General features: G+C 35.8%; 1 protein-coding gene and 13 non-coding genes across 14 annotated transcripts in view; all 14 read left to right on the top strand.

Annotated features, from left to right (window-relative positions):
- LOC107227048 overlaps positions 1-16,071 on the top strand; it is a 64,766-nt gene that overhangs the window by 2,387 nt on the left and 46,308 nt on the right. The gene's annotated exons all lie outside the window — the stretch shown is intronic.
- Trnaa-ugc lies at positions 8,681-8,752 on the top strand. The gene has a single exon. It is a non-coding gene; the product is annotated as a tRNA-Ala (tRNA).
- Positions 8,837-8,908, top strand: Trnaa-ugc. The gene has a single exon. It is a non-coding gene; the product is annotated as a tRNA-Ala (tRNA).
- Trnaa-ugc lies at positions 8,992-9,063 on the top strand. The gene has a single exon. It is a non-coding gene; the product is annotated as a tRNA-Ala (tRNA).
- Trnaa-ugc lies at positions 9,148-9,219 on the top strand. Its single transcript has one exon. It is a non-coding gene; the product is annotated as a tRNA-Ala (tRNA).
- Trnaa-cgc lies at positions 9,303-9,374 on the top strand. Its single transcript has one exon. It is a non-coding gene; the product is annotated as a tRNA-Ala (tRNA).
- Trnaa-ugc lies at positions 9,458-9,529 on the top strand. Its single transcript has one exon. It is a non-coding gene; the product is annotated as a tRNA-Ala (tRNA).
- Positions 9,613-9,684, top strand: Trnaa-cgc. The gene has a single exon. It is a non-coding gene; the product is annotated as a tRNA-Ala (tRNA).
- Trnaa-ugc lies at positions 9,768-9,839 on the top strand. Its single transcript has one exon. It is a non-coding gene; the product is annotated as a tRNA-Ala (tRNA).
- Positions 9,923-9,994, top strand: Trnaa-cgc. Its single transcript has one exon. It is a non-coding gene; the product is annotated as a tRNA-Ala (tRNA).
- Trnaa-ugc lies at positions 10,078-10,149 on the top strand. The gene has a single exon. It is a non-coding gene; the product is annotated as a tRNA-Ala (tRNA).
- On the top strand, positions 10,234-10,305 carry Trnaa-ugc. Its single transcript has one exon. It is a non-coding gene; the product is annotated as a tRNA-Ala (tRNA).
- Trnaa-ugc lies at positions 10,389-10,460 on the top strand. Its single transcript has one exon. It is a non-coding gene; the product is annotated as a tRNA-Ala (tRNA).
- Trnaa-ugc lies at positions 10,699-10,770 on the top strand. Its single transcript has one exon. It is a non-coding gene; the product is annotated as a tRNA-Ala (tRNA).

Here is a 16,071-nt window from a genome sequence, read left to right as displayed (position 1 = left end):
GAATCGTCGTAACGAAATCATCTCATTTCGTATCCGAACCTTGAATTCGACACGAAACCGAACCTTTTGCATGAAAATAGTATAGAGTATTACGATTACAATAATTATTTACCAACTGAACCACATTCCGGTGCAACTATAATAACATTTAATTTGTTATTGCAACGATCATGTCCATTTTACCAAAATTATCAAGCAGCCGTGACAAATAAAAATATTCTCATTGTAGGCAATATTCTTGACTCAATTTTACCCAACGTGCGTTGAAAATTTGAAAATCGTTAGATCTCGTTCTTTTTTGTTATTCCACATTTATTTACAACAGTTGCACGAATTTTACTATTCCCGGAATAAGCGCGAAAAAGAATTCGGTTCGTTTCAAAATGTTGAAAAAAAATAAAAAATAAAGTAAATAAATAAATACGAATGACTCGTGGTCAGAATCCCTGCACCCCGTTAATTTTCATGGTCATTATTGTTATGGTTTTATGTTTTTCCATTATTTTTCTATTCATTCTTCGTTATTATGCACAAGAATACTCTTTAGGCCCGAGAGGCCGGGCTTAGCTGATACACGTGAGCGGCGACGTGGATGCCAAAAGAGTTAGTCATTTCGTTTTACCCGCAGCCGCGATACAATACAAGAACGGTGGATCGTTACGTGTGTGCTGCATTCTTTTGAAGATATTATATCCGCTTGTGAGTAGAATTGCCACACAAATTACGTATGCGTGATAATTTATACATCGAAGAAATATCGCCCACACGTATAAAATAATATTCAACGAGGCTCCCTTCTATTTGTACACACACACACACACGTATATATATGTATATACTGCAGGGGCTAGAATTACACAGCATTTTGACATTACGTACGAAGCATTCCGTGTACCAACTTGATTGAGCGTTTTTCTTATTCTTTTCTTTTTTTTTCTTTTCTTTGCGCAACCCTGTTTTTATGATTCACGATTACCAAAAAATAAAAACATACAAACTTGCAGTTTCCGTTTTCTTCAATTCTGAGAAATCTTCCAACTGTACTTTTGTTTCTCAAAATCGTCGGAAATGGATAAATTCGTTTTAAAAGAAAGAGCCGAAAAAAGTGAACAGAGAAAAAAGAAAAATTTCATTCACGAAAACCTCAAACCCCTTTTTTCCCTCCGACAAATTTTAATAAATACGCGTATTTTAATTTAAATTAACCGATACGTTAATAATACCGTGACAAAAGGAATTACGCGAAATTGGTTGGATAAATAGAAGAAAAAAAAAAAAAACTCGTCCCTATTCTTTGATCCGGTATGCAAATTTTCGAAACCATACAGGTAAACCGGACGAAAAAAAAAAAAACTTTTGGGCCTTTCTTAAGAGTGAAATTATTTCAACATGAATGCGTTTTAGCGATACTAAGAAAAAACGAAACAAAAAAGTAAACAAGTTAAATTGATTTCAAATAATCATCTTAAAAACTGTCAGTACGTTTATTCGAGTTTCGAGACGAGTGTGAATAATATGCAAGGTCAGATCGCGGATAGGCGAGACGTGGAATTGGCAGGGAATGCCCTATATATACGAACACCAAACGTGTAGAACCACGAGGAACAAACGCCAGGTACCGGCATACACGTGACACGGACCGGACGTTGGGCTGTTGGGCACCTGCCCAACGCACTCGAGCATTGCGAACCGTTTCACGAGTCGGTGAAAGAGCGAAACCCGAAACCGCCTCACCAAAATTCAATTTTTTTTATTCAAAACTATCGACGAATTCTCATTCAACGCGTTACACATTGTTATGGTGTTAAAAAAAAAAAAAAAAAAAAAAAACAGTTTTTCAATCTGTTTCGATCTGTCGTTTTGATTCCGAAATTCAAAGATGTAATTTTTAAACGTGAATTTTGTTTGAAAAATAGTATATTGCGTAACAAGGAGGTTAAACTCGGTCTTTTCGCGCCGAGCGTAACTTTGCAATATGAATCGTAGTCGAAGACGAATATTGCGCACGATTCTTTACGTAACTAGAATATGTTACGCGTTTTTTCGCCAAGTACGAAATTGAGGTTAGGGTCGTGTAACGTCAGATTTGTTCGCCAACGCGCATGCGCGGAGTACTGAAATTACCAGTTTTAACTCCTAGGACTTAAAATTGGTCTTTTCAGTACTCTGCGCGTGCGTGTTTGCAGACTCACTCGTCCATCGTAGAAACGGGTACTTTGTGCACGGGAAACACACATGGAAAAATGGATCAAACATGCTCGCGTTTCATAAAAATATATTCTCTGATTTTTTTTTTTAAAGCGTGACGTTTATCGATTTATCGAAGCTTTTCGGAAATCTGTAACTTTATTGCATACCCACATTTATTTCCGAAAAAATTATTTGGCTTCGGCTTTGACGATGAAAAAACTAGCGATACACAATTTAATTCTAATAGTGAGAATAGCTGTGAGAATAAGAAATGTGACCTCAAAGAAATGAGAATTGCAAAGAAATTGGAAATAATTGATTATCATGGATTTCAGATATTGATCGAAGATGCGTCTTTTTCATTTACGATTTCGTCAAAATTGTCGTTCAGGAATCTCAGGATTTCGAATAATCTTGAAAGATAGCTTCTTTATGCTCGTGCAGTTCAATACAATATTACAACAGTACAAATAGATGTAATGAAGAATTGAGTGATACAAGTTTGCTACCACTGTATAAAATATCATGCATATGATTACATATTTGATTGTAAAATTATTCTATCATTGCATACGATTTTATAATTCATTAATAGTGGAATTTCAAACGTGGCATTATGAAGATGAAGGCAGAGTTATTATTTAGATATATTTGGAGGCTCAGATTTCATTATTCTTGGTGGGGAAATAGGAATTTAGATGAAACAAGTTGAATATTCACCACACGGTGTATTAAATTAATGTACCAATTAAATCATCATAACATTTATTTACAGAAATTATTTTCCTCGAGTATTCTTACTTACAGTTAAATTCCCTGAATCTGAAATAATGACCATTCTCCAAAACGTGAGTGATTTGAACGAAATGAAAAACACAAATAAATAGTAAACATTTATTTTGCCATATTAATGGCCATATTTGGCTTGGAAAAATAAATATCGTAAAGTAAACCTTTGCCGTGTGTCTTTTTTTTTTTTTTTGCTGATGCGACATCCAAACGAATGAATGCTGTGTAAGTTTAAAAAAAATTCCGGCGATCATTTGCTCAGCTTTGCGTGCAGCATCCCGAGGCATGTAAAGTTTCCTTATCTAGCTTTAAAAAACCCTTCAAGACCAGACGCTCAGTGCCAAAAATACGACAGCGGCGGCGCCTGGAGTCGCTTAAAGTGCAGTAAGACAGACACTATTACGTTTTACCTTCATGCATCCAGATGCTGGGGGTGACTAATTCTGGTAGAAGACAAATATCGCCGACTATTCGACTGTACGGAGAAAAATTTCTAGTTAAGGCAGTGCCCTGATTTAGAAATCTAAAAAAGGAGTTTTTTGGCTTCCTAATGTTTTGAGTGTATTTTGCTGATTATTAACTGACTATATATGTATGGTTTATCGCCGCTGGAGTCTCGAATTGGCGGGAAAGACGGTGTGCGCCATTTTTATCTGAAACGTAAGTATACTTAAATTTTTTTTAATTGACTTATATTTTCACTATCGATGACCTGAAAAAAAGAACATTACAAATCGTGAAATCATATTAATTTTCGATACTGACTGAAAAGGTGACGATTTTTACAAAAGAAATTTCTTTATTCGTGCAATAAAAATGGTATAAAATGACTTTTTTATCAATGCTTTTAGTTCACCGATAGTGAAATTATATGTAAAACTTTTGTCTTGAACTTTTCAAATGTGTCTTAAAATATACTCAAAATTTTAAGAAGCTTCGTTGTTTTTCTCCCTATCAAAAAAAAAATTACGAAAATCACTTTTACTAGGCCTTTAAATCAGGACACTGCCGCAAGATGATCAACTACACAGTCCTCGGTTATATTCTTTTTTTACCGTAATCGAAGAATACAGTTTCGTGTACAAACTGGAAAGTATTTTTGTATCTATGGCTGGGATATCTAGTACGTATTGACATGCTTTTTCATTTTAGTCACTTGTGTTAAAATCTTCTTGCGACTATTGCCATGATTTGACCGTCGTGAAACAATAAATTTATACCGAGACCTCATGTAACTGAGAAAATGTAGTAAGCTAAAAAAAAAAAAAAAAAAAAAATAACTGATCTAATGTTGCAATAACCAAAAAATATAGTATGGACAGCTATAATTACTACTAAATAGTTACTTGTGCCACAATTTCTTTTGATTCTAAAAAAATTGTAACAGCATTCATTTGCCTAGAATTTTCTAGTAGCTAAATAAAAAAAAAAATTAAAAATTTCTTAGTATGTTTTGAATTCCAGCGGGGAATCATTTTACAAAATTTGTACCTACGGTGGACAATAAGAACAAATTTCCGGCGAATGGTCTGAGGAAAAGCTTGTCAAGACGGTAAAATGTGAATAAAAATCTTATGTTCGATAGTGCAATAAATTTTGAAGGTTGATTTGATCAATATGAGATCGTTTGAAAATGAAAACAAACTTTTATTCCATGATTTCGATTTTAATATTGTAGAATTTTTATAGAATGGGATACATCCAATAATCAAAAACTTTACATTGTAGCTCATTGCGTCGTCAATAGTGAAACCTTCACTATTCTTGGATGGTGGATAAACTGTTCTTGTTTTCTGCGGAAGTCATTTTAATTAAACGGTACTTATTAAAAATTTGTTTATGAAAATGAAATGAGCAACTATGAGTTTATGAATTGACTTTTGTTTTAAGGGGATAGAACAAAGAGAAAAGAAAACGCAACTAGTGATTTCAAAAAAGCAGGTATACCATTTTTTAATTCAAAATTCCACAGGATTCGCTTCAGTTGTATCCTTTGGACTTTCGTTAAAATTAAATCACGCAATTTCTGCAATAATTCTGTCAGGACCAAACAATTACACAATGGCGATGGATGAATTATTTCGTCTCGATGCGAAATTGCAGTTATTTATTGGTCGAAATGATCCTGCGGCAGAAAGTACACGCGTGTTACCTCACAAGCCTTGACAGCTGTTACGGTCGTTTACATCGGTATTTCGACTACTTCCGCTGCAGCATGATCGTGTTCTTTCCCCACCGCAAAACTGTGTCTTTCACTCGTTCATTATTGCATGTACATACACATTGTTTAACTCGAAGCGCAAGGTCACGTGATGAGAGAGTTCGAGGTCGCTAAGGTTTGTATTATCATTATTGTTTATTTTTCCTGCTATCTTTTTTTCTATACTCACGATTTTTTTACTCTCCACCCGTTTGTTTTCTACTTCTTCGTTTCAATTGTACTATTGTCTCTGCTTTGAGAATTAGAAACCTTCATAGCTACGTTTCTTAATCCTGTACGCCTGTAAAGTAAGAGGTCTTGACTTACTTCTAATGTTGCGAAAGTTTTTGAAAAATTGATTCATATAAAACTGTATGACTTTTTAATCAAACGTGATGTTATGTCGAACAAATTAATATTTGGGTAAAATAACCTTGATAAAAACAAGAAAGTAATTAAAACTTTCATTGATCTGAAAAATGTATTCGATATAGTAAATCACGAAGTTTTGTTACACAAATTGTACAGATATGGGATCGGAGGAAAGGCACATAAATTATTTAAAAATTATTTAGTGAATAGAAAGTAAACGGTAAAAATTAAAAATCAGTATAGTAACTCAATTTCTGTGACAACAAGGTAGTTCCTCAAGGTAATATTCTCGGTCCCTTGCTATTTGTTATTTACATAAATAATTTACTGAGTAGTTTCTTCGTATGCCGATGATACAATAGTCATGAGTGCCGATGGTAGATGATTCTTAGCACCGGAATAAATTAATGATTATTTAGAAATAGTTAACAAATGGCTAATCGCCAATCAGTTGTCTTTAAATATCTCTACGATGGTTTTTATTGCATTTGGTTCCTATGTAGATAGCGTACCAAACAGATTTTAATATAATTATAAGTGGTAGCAAATAAAAAGAGCAGAATTCGGTAATTATTCAGTAGGCATAATATTAAACAGCAGATTAAAGTAGAATGAACACGTCAACCATTTGGTAAAAGAAAATAACCAAATACCTAATTTTCTTGTTTGCAAAATTATCTAAATTCATAAATGCACAAACACTCCTGACTGTGCATTATGATTTTTTCCATAATATTGGAACGTACGGTTTCATTGCTTGGAAAACAGCTTACGATAACACATTGTGTCATATTCAAAAACTTCAAGTTAGGTTAATGAAAATTATACGCAGAAAATCTGAAACCGTGACACACCATTTAAAAATTAAACAATTTTATATCTCAGAAGCACTTTTTGATAATTATAACGTTTTAAATGATGAGTTTATGACGTCTACTAGTAAAACAACAAGCCGAATAGTTTTTCCGATAATTAAAAAAACCTTAACACAAAAAATTTGTAGAATAATTGCTACTAAGGTCTTCGATCAATTATTTCTCGAACGGAAAACTTTAGAAGATAGTTTAAAAAATCACAAAAAAAAAAAGAAAAAATTGGCAGAGTGGATAACACAGAATGATCCGTACGACAGTACTTTATTACATATATTAGTTAAATCGTTCTAAAATCTTTATATACTGTACTATTTGTATCTTTTACATGTATTAGTTTGTTAGTTTCTATGGTATGGCCATCCCCATGCACAGTCAACTATATTTGACTCTGTGGAATCTACAAGTTTAATAGTACCAAGTACTTTTCATATGTATTGTATTGTAAGCTTGAATTTTGTTCTGGTTAGATAAACTGAAAATGGAATTGTTGATATGTTGGTAGCAATGTAACGTCAACCTAATTATACTTTAGTATTTTTCTTGCTCGTGAGTTGGTATTGCATAGTTCAATAATAATAATGAAACTGCAAGAAGAAAGACTGTCGTTAGAAAGAGCTAAGAAGTTGAGACGTGTGGTTCAATTCTTTAACCAGAATATATGTATTGCAAAAAGTTAAATGCACACCACACAATAAGAATTATAAAACTAGTGCTGTACGATTTATCCGGCTTACAATTAGCTGATCAAGAAGGTTAACTGGGCTAATTAGCTGAAAGTTAGCTGGCTAAAACAATTAGCCGGTCAAAATAGTTAGCTGGTTAGCCGGATGTTTGTTCTATGACACCATTTGAGAAAATGATTGTAAAATTCGTGAATTTCGACGGCCCAAAACTGTATGAATGTGCGGAAAAAATAATTTTTTATGATCATAATCGGATTCCTCGACCTCAAAAATACCTAAAACACGCGCTTTCGAAAGTAAATATTCATTCATCTGAGTCACCAAAAACATTGAATTAGTGTACAACGCCATTGACCTAATTTTTCAACTTTATAAGATTCTCTGAAATTCAGTAAACCGTCAGGAATCAAAATATTCTCATTTTTTGCCACCCAACTCGTGAAAATTCATTTTGAAGTCACGAAAAACCTTCCTTTTTCAACGATCCATCACGTGAGCCTTAGTAAATTAATCCAACCGTCTCTTGATCGCACATGAATGGATGAGATGGAATGCGCAAGTTCCAATTCTTCAAGTACACTTTCAACAATTGAAAGTTTTTAATAGAGAAAAAGGAACTAAACACCGATTTTACTGTTGAAGAATGCATTACTTGCAGTTATAGAGAATCCATTTCAGAAGTTGTTTTTAAGTTGATAACATCTTGAATTCTTTGTTCGGATTTACGATTTTTTTGTTTTATTCCACATTGATTCTATTCACGAACTACAAATCAATCAACTTCATAGTTTCATACTTTCAATACTGATCGTGTATTTTAAATATGAAGTTATTTTGTTAATTTTTCATTCGATTGTGTGACCAAATTATTCTTAAGGAAGTTATGGTTCAACAGAAATGAATACTTGTAACTATTTTATTATGAGATAGTTGTACATTGAGTATTTATCAAATGTTTATATCAGCAGTGATGCTTCATTTCGAATCTCTTTGTTAAATTGTCAAAATTCTATTTGATTAGTCTGTTTTACTTGACGATGTCTAGTTTGATTCGAAAGACTGTAGCCCATAAAATCTGCGCTGAACCACTTTTTTAAAATCATATTTGTATCGTTAAATATTTAGTCTTTACATTACACTGATATTGATTATGTCTAATCGTAGTGGAAATATTGAATCTGAGACTGAAAAAAATGTGTTGCAGTGATTTTGTAGAAAATAGTCTTCTGAGCAAAATGGGGCATCGTAGAGTGAAATCAGACGAACAGATCACCTAATAAATTTTTAACCATCTTGAAGCCATTCGAAATCAAGTAGTATCAATATCCAGGCTGTTCTTTAAAATATGAGTATTATTTGCACTTTGTGTGTAATAATTTATTATTTAATAATTTGATGAACACACAATGTACGACTATCTCCTAACAAAACTAACAAAAATACCAATTTTTGTCCAACCTGGTATCTCCTTAGCCCTAACTGAATGCAGTCGCGTCGATTTTACAAAGCTGAAACGGATCCATAAATCGGTTCATTGAGAACTCGAAACATTTTTCACCGTTATCAAGCGCGGGGATGTAGCTCAGTGGTAGAGCGTTCGCTTTGCATGTGAAAGGCCCCGGGTTCGATCCCCGGCATCTCCAGTTTTTTTTCTTTCTCTATGTAGTTTTCGAAATTCTCTGAACGATAAGATCGATGCCCAACAGGTTTACATCGTTATCACGTGCGGGGATGTAGCTCAGTGGTAGAGCGTTCGCTTTGCATGTGAAAGGCCCCGGGTTCGATCCCCGGCATCTCCAGCTTTTTTCTTCTTCCATGTAGTTTTCGAAATTCTCGGAACGACAAACTCGATGCCCAACAGGTTTGCATCGTTATAACGTGCGGGGATGTAGCTCAGTGGTAGAGTGTTCGCTTTGCATGTGAAAGGCCCCGGGTTCAATCCCCGGCATCTCCAGCTTTTTTTCTTCTTCCATGTAGTTTTCGAAATTCTCGGAACGACAAACTCGATGCCCAACAGGTTTGCATCGTTATCACGTGCGGGGATGTAGCTCAGTGGTAGAGCGTTCGCTTTGCATGTGAAAGGCCCCGGGTTCGATCCCCGGCATCTCCAGTTTTTTTCTTCTTCCATGTAGTTTTCGAAATTCTCAGAACGACAATATTGATGCCCAGCAGGTTTATATCGTTATCACGTGCGGGGATGTAGCTCAGCGGTAGAGCGTTTGCTTCGCATGTGAAAGGCCCCGGGTTCAATCCCCGGCATCTCCAGCTTTTTTCTTCTTCCATGTAGTTTTCGAAATTCTCGGAACGACAAACTCGATGCCCAACAGGTTTGCATCGTTATCACGTGCGGGGATGTAGCTCAGTGGTAGAGCGTTCGCTTTGCATGTGAAAGGCCCCGGGTTCGATCCCCGGCATCTCCAGTTTTTTTCTTCTTCCATGTAGTTTTCGAAATTCTCAGAACGACAATATTGATGCCCAGCAGGTTTATATCGTTATCACGTGCGGGGATGTAGCTCAGCGGTAGAGCGTTTGCTTCGCATGTGAAAGGCCCCGGGTTCAATCCCCGGCATCTCCAGCTTTTTTCTTCTTCCATGTAGTTTTCGAAATTCTCGGAACGACAAACTCGATGCCCAACAGGTTTGCATCGTTATCACGTGCGGGGATGTAGCTCAGTGGTAGAGCGTTCGCTTTGCATGTGAAAGGCCCCGGGTTCGATCCCCGGCATCTCCAGTTTTTTTCTTCTTCCATGTAGTTTTCGAAATTCTCAGAACGACAATATTGATGCCCAGCAGGTTTATATCGTTATCACGTGCGGGGATGTAGCTCAGCGGTAGAGCGTTTGCTTCGCATGTGAAAGGCCCCGGGTTCAATCCCCGGCATCTCCAGCTTTTTTCTTCTTCCATGTAGTTTTCGAAATTCTCGGAACGACAAACTCGATGCCCAACAGGTTTGCATCGTTATCACGTGCGGGGATGTAGCTCAGTGGTAGAGCGTTCGCTTTGCATGTGAAAGGCCCCGGGTTCGATCCCCGGCATCTCCAGTTTTTTTTCTTTCTCTATGTAGTTTTCGAAATTCTCTGAACGATAAGATCGATGCCCAACAGGTTTACATCGTTATCACGTGCGGGGATGTAGCTCAGTGGTAGAGCGTTCGCTTTGCATGTGAAAGGCCCCGGGTTCGATCCCCGGCATCTCCAGTTTTTTTCTTCTTCCATGTAGTTTTCGAAATTCTCAGAACGACAAAATCGATGCCCAACAGGTTTGCATCGTTATCACATGCGGGGATGTAGCTCAGTGGTAGAGCGTTCGCTTTGCATGTGAAAGGCCCCGGGTTCGATCCCCGGCATCTCCAGTTTTTTTCTTCTTCCATGTAGTTTTCGAAATTCTCAGAACGACAAAATCGATGCCCAACAGGTTTACATCGTTATCACGTGCGGGGATGTAGCTCAGCGGTAGAGCGTTTGTTTCGCATGTGAAAGGCCTCGAGTTCAATCCCCGGCATCTTTAGTTTTTTTCTTCTTCCATGTAGTTTTCGAAATTCTTTGAACGACAAGTTCGATGCCCAACAGGTTTGCATCGTTATAACGTGCGGGGATGTAGCTCAGTGGTAGAGCGTTCGCTTTGCATGTGAAAGGCCCCGGGTTCAATCCCCGGCATCTCCAATCTTTTTTCCTTCAGTTTGAAAATAGCTACATACACATATACTTATCCTGCCATCAATATTCGAACTGACAAATTCACTGCTCGCGAAACCTTTTTATCGGAAAATAAATGCCTAGAATAATCACTATTAACATTTTGAAAATTTGTCTTAAAAAATGGTGATTTTGTATGTTCAATCCTTCAAATATCACAATTTCGTGTATAATTGATAGAATAGATAATTGGTAGCGTGATTTCAAATATATATAGTTAATAGCGTAAACATTTTGAAATAGCTCCGATTGTGTTCATGAAAATTGTAAGAGAACGATTATGAGAATTGTAGTTTTAACAGCTGTTTCGTGATTGTATCCTTATGATTTGTCGGTCGTATTGTCGAAGGTTGATAATTTTTAAATATTTTAAGTATGATTGTAATTTCATTAAAAAAAAAGATGCAATAAGATATATTGTTCCACGAATTGTAGAATTTATATTTAAATGAATAGCAATTTTTTTTACATCCCACAGCAACATTGACAACAAGAGAGAATAGCATTATACGTATATTTGCATATCATGTATGTTCGAAGTGTATATAACAGAAGTATGATTGTCGCGCAAATATATGCTGTGTAAATATTTGCTTCTCAGACAACGCTGCAACAGTTCATAACTCGAGTAAATTTATATTTTCGCAATAAGTAAGCAATTGTGTTTCACTTTCCTTGTCAGAATCTTACGTTCCACATAATATGTAAAGAAAATTTGGTGCAATTAATTACCAAACTAATTGCACAGTCATATTTTGCACCTTATTCACCCAAATACAACAAGTCAAACGTAGTCAGTAAAATATGTCAGTTTCAAAGTTTATTGTAACTCTCTGTGGTGTAAATAAGTATGAAAAATGAGAATTTTTCAGGAAAAAATTTTTCGGAAGCTGCAAAGTTCCAAATTAATCTTCGGACTGCTTTTTTGTTGTTACGATGTCCAACTTTTCACAAAAAAAAGCTTCCATTGCAAGGAAATTTGAATGCGATTATCATAGGATAATAACGCGTACAGTGAGGAAAAGAGTATTGCTTAGATGTCCTTTGAACTACTAATTAAAAAATTATTAAGGCTTTTCTTCCGTATAGTTGAATATCCTAACCTATCAATAATCGGGAAATTGGAACAACGACTGATGATCGGTTGCACAAGAAAAAAAAGTTCTTCTTCTATGAGGGGGTATTATATTTTTTTAAAGCAGGTAACCGATTTTGCAATACAATAAATGAACTGCGGAAACTATTTAGAACGTCTTGGAAATTGAACAGTGACGGAGACTTTGATCGTTGACGTTGAGTGCGGACGAATTGACAAATCAATTTCAGGAATTCGTAATGGACTTGACGACCATGTCATCCGAGTTAAAGTGTGTATATTATAGCATAGGCTACACGCCCTGCTGCATCCGCATTGATTCATCGCGTCAGTCACGGACGTCCGATTGCCGCTAGAGAAAAAAAAAGAATGAAAAATACCGATCCCAGACACTCGTCATTGTCTTCGTTGGTATAATTAATTAATTCATCGCATCCACTTTTACATCCGGTTAATTTCGATGCCAGGGTCGACTAAAAGTCAGCTGACGGAATGACTTCGGTTTTAGCTGTTTTTCCTTGCATCGTTTTGAGGTTATGAAATTCTTCATTATTATTCTACTCTTCGTTAAAGTTACGTTACAGAAAAATTCAGGTTGACTATTATATTTCCGACTTGAAGAATATCGACTATGACGTATTATATTACGTTGCTTACAAGTATTTTGAAAAACAGTCTTGCGAATCTAAAATTTATCGGAATAGTTTTATATTATACTCTTGGTATATTTGCGTCGATTATTCGATAAGCGGCGTGTACTGTAAATATTGTACAAGAATAATTTTGTCGAACCCGATAAACGTAGTAATTTTAATAATCACGATTTTTGCCGTCTTCATATACAGCTCTCACTTTATAGAACACTGTATAGAATCAGATTGACAATACGAAATGCCAATGAAAACAAAACTATCTGAGTCCGATCATTATTGAAACTACTACTAGTGAAAACTTTGTTTTGTTAACCTTGAAAAATGTACAAACATTAGATCTGTTTTCCAGTATTCAACTAAAGTTTGCAGCAAAAATTCGAAAAAGTATATATATATATATATATATATGTTTGGAAAATTTCTCATGTACAATTCAGCAAACTATAGAGATTCATCGGAGGTTAGAAAAGTCATTTCTAATGAAAAAAAATAATACCCGATTAGTAATGAGAAGAAAGTTAGATTCCTGACGTACAATTTTCATGCGAAGTAAACTGTGATATAGCGTCGAGATTTTTTTCTATGAGCGTTCACATGCTGTGTTCACATCAAGAATAATTTATCCTCAGTGCATGGAATATAGTAGTTTGGACAACGAGCTTTTTGTGTCGTTTGTTCTTTATATTTCGGAGAAATTTCTTTCCCCGGTTGAATGCGCCCATATTTACTGTATACAAGTGCTTCATACGAGTACATATATCTATGCGCAAGTAAATATGTGCGCGTATTTTTGTAGTAGCTGCAGTTAAGATGATCCAGTCAAGCTGCATGTACTTAGGATACGAATGCGTACTATATGTATGTACACAAGTTAAGATAACCAGCAATCGCGAACGCGAACCAGGCTTCTGAAAATACATTTATTAATAATATGCAGCGTTATAGCAACACGTTGAAAGCGAAAAAGAAAAGAAATGAAAATCCTGTATCGGGAATTTGCTTGGAATATCATTCATTTTTAAAAAATATTTCACGACGCAATGGCAGAAAGATTAAAATGCATAAACGAAGAAGGATCAAATATTGCAATAAAAACCAAGGATAAAAGAAATTCAATAACGAATTCAGTCAATACTGATAACCGAAGAAGGAATAACCGCGGTGAATATCGAGACAATTTCTCTGCCCGGGTCTTGTTATTATTCGGTCTTCGTATTACGTTTTTCCACTCTAAGTTTACATCCGCTTTTCTGACAAATACTAATTAGTTATACAGCTTTCCCAATACGACTACAGCAGCTGAGTGCTCGGAAATTGAGGCAATTTTTCTCCTTTCCGATTCCATCCAGAGCCCGGATTCGGTGACGAAACGTTGCACTCAACACCTTAATATCCCGTATTTTGACGGTTCGACCCTTAAAAAGCTCTCGACATCCTGCGATTCCTTCAAAAGGGGACAAAAAAAAAATTTAGAGCCGAAGACACGGTACTTACGAGAAAGTTATGAACAAGAAAAGAAAAGAATTATTATTGAAGAGTACCGAAGACATTTCGCAGCGGAAGTTTAAGACGAGCTGTGACGTAATATGTAAAATAAAAAATACGAGATCGGGTACATAAAAGAAGGCCGGATGAAATTTTCCTCGGCGTGAATATTGTGCGGATAATAGAAGGGGTCAATTTGCGTAAGGAGCTGCAATTCAGCAGTGATTCAGTCGCGTTCCAGAAGGCAAGACTCACTCGCGACTAGTTGCACGTCTTTTATCGAGTCATACCGTACATGCAGCGGGTACAAGAATGACGCGTCAAACCGCATAGGTACGCCTCTTGAGTACGTGAGTGCCTACGGAGAATAAACACCGATTATAATACACGGTGCCGAAACGGCTCGCAGCTGATACTGAGAAGTGAGGATATAAGGAGAGGCTAGAATGCCTATTTTGCCTGTTTTGTATTCACTGCCAGTCCGCTTGCAGAATATAGGCGCGGTTCTTTGCGATTCAAATGATATTGTGTATTGAATGTGTAATTTTGGCCACTTTTTTAGTTCGCCTTTTACATTTTTATTGTTATTACTAGCTTTTTGTACGATTTGTCAGATCCGAGGCAAATAAAAACATACATCAGGCGGGTTGGAAAAGTGTTGGAACAAATATGTGACAGGTATGAAATGGTTTAAAAACTAGCATGGATGTAGCGTCTAATTTTATCTGACTAAAATAGTCCTTGCGACATGACAAAAAATATTCAAACACAAAATATAACACGCGAACACTTGATTGTATTGAAAAACTCACGGAAATCACGTTATTCTATGATATTCGCACCGGAAACCAACAAATTATCAACTCACCAGTTCAAAAAAAAAAAAATTTGCTTCTGTCGAGTTTTGTATAGGAATTGTTTATTAACAAAATAAGCTACTAATTTTCATTAGAATCAGACAAACTCTATCAACGTTTTGATGAAAAAATAGTAGAATAGTGCACGATTCCTCCAACGATGTTAATAGCAAGATGTTTATATAATTGAATTCAGTGTTTTTGAATCTTTTCTGGATTAGATTACGAACTTCTTTAAACGAGATTCAACTTGACTAGCTACAGTTACTTTTTTTGATTCTTTCTTTAGTCATGTTTTTGAGCAACTTTGACCCAACCGTACGTTCCAGATATTCTTACGACAATATGGCGGCGTAAATAGTAACAGCTGATCGCTTAAACTGTCCAATTTGATAAATATCAAGGCACGGAAAACTTTAGTGAAATCTGAAGTGTAATATCCGATAGAAAATTGCGTTTATAAGTACACCCGATTTGGTGTTGAGTATATTTACCACCGGATGGCGTCGTCTGAATTCAAGGTTTCCACAAACCAGAAAATTAGCTCTGCAGATGACAAAGAAGTGTCAATGTACAATTGGGCAAATCGGTACTCTAAACCGCCTGGTCACAAATTTATTTTCAAGAAATACCGCAATGTACGTTCAGGTATGGCGGGTAGGTGAATTTCTATCCTGCCAACAAACGCAGCTCATGAGAAATAAATCCCGGCATTGTCAAACTCACGAACGGCGACGCTAATGCCTCTAAAGACAGCAGCTGTTAACTCACCGCAATTTTAGAAGACGGCGGTCAACCGCGAACGTTCTCTTATTTTAAGTTCTATTCACTTTCCGATATGGGAATTATTGCCGTATTTCACGAATCACTTGTCTACATCCCAATAAACACACACCAGTATAAATTTCGTATATGAAACGTCGAAGTCGTTTAATAATGGTATAAGTATAAAATTCAACCGTATCACATATACTGTAATATTTCGGATGGATATTATTCGTATGATTACTCTGTTTATTATGCGTATTTCATTATACAGAAGTTTAAAATACGTATTATTATAGCAAAAGCAACGTATAGTATATTTGTTCATTATTCGTACGAAAATCGTTTAAAACTTATATGTTTAACGATGTTGGTACTCCATCTTTCAACGTTTTATCAGAATCGTTTCATT

The sequence above is a fragment of the Neodiprion lecontei genome, chromosome 5 (genome assembly GCF_021901455.1).
Source record: "Neodiprion lecontei isolate iyNeoLeco1 chromosome 5, iyNeoLeco1.1, whole genome shotgun sequence".
NCBI classification, from domain to species: domain Eukaryota; kingdom Metazoa; phylum Arthropoda; class Insecta; order Hymenoptera; family Diprionidae; genus Neodiprion; species Neodiprion lecontei.
This window is presented reverse-complemented; position numbering and strand designations above follow the sequence as displayed.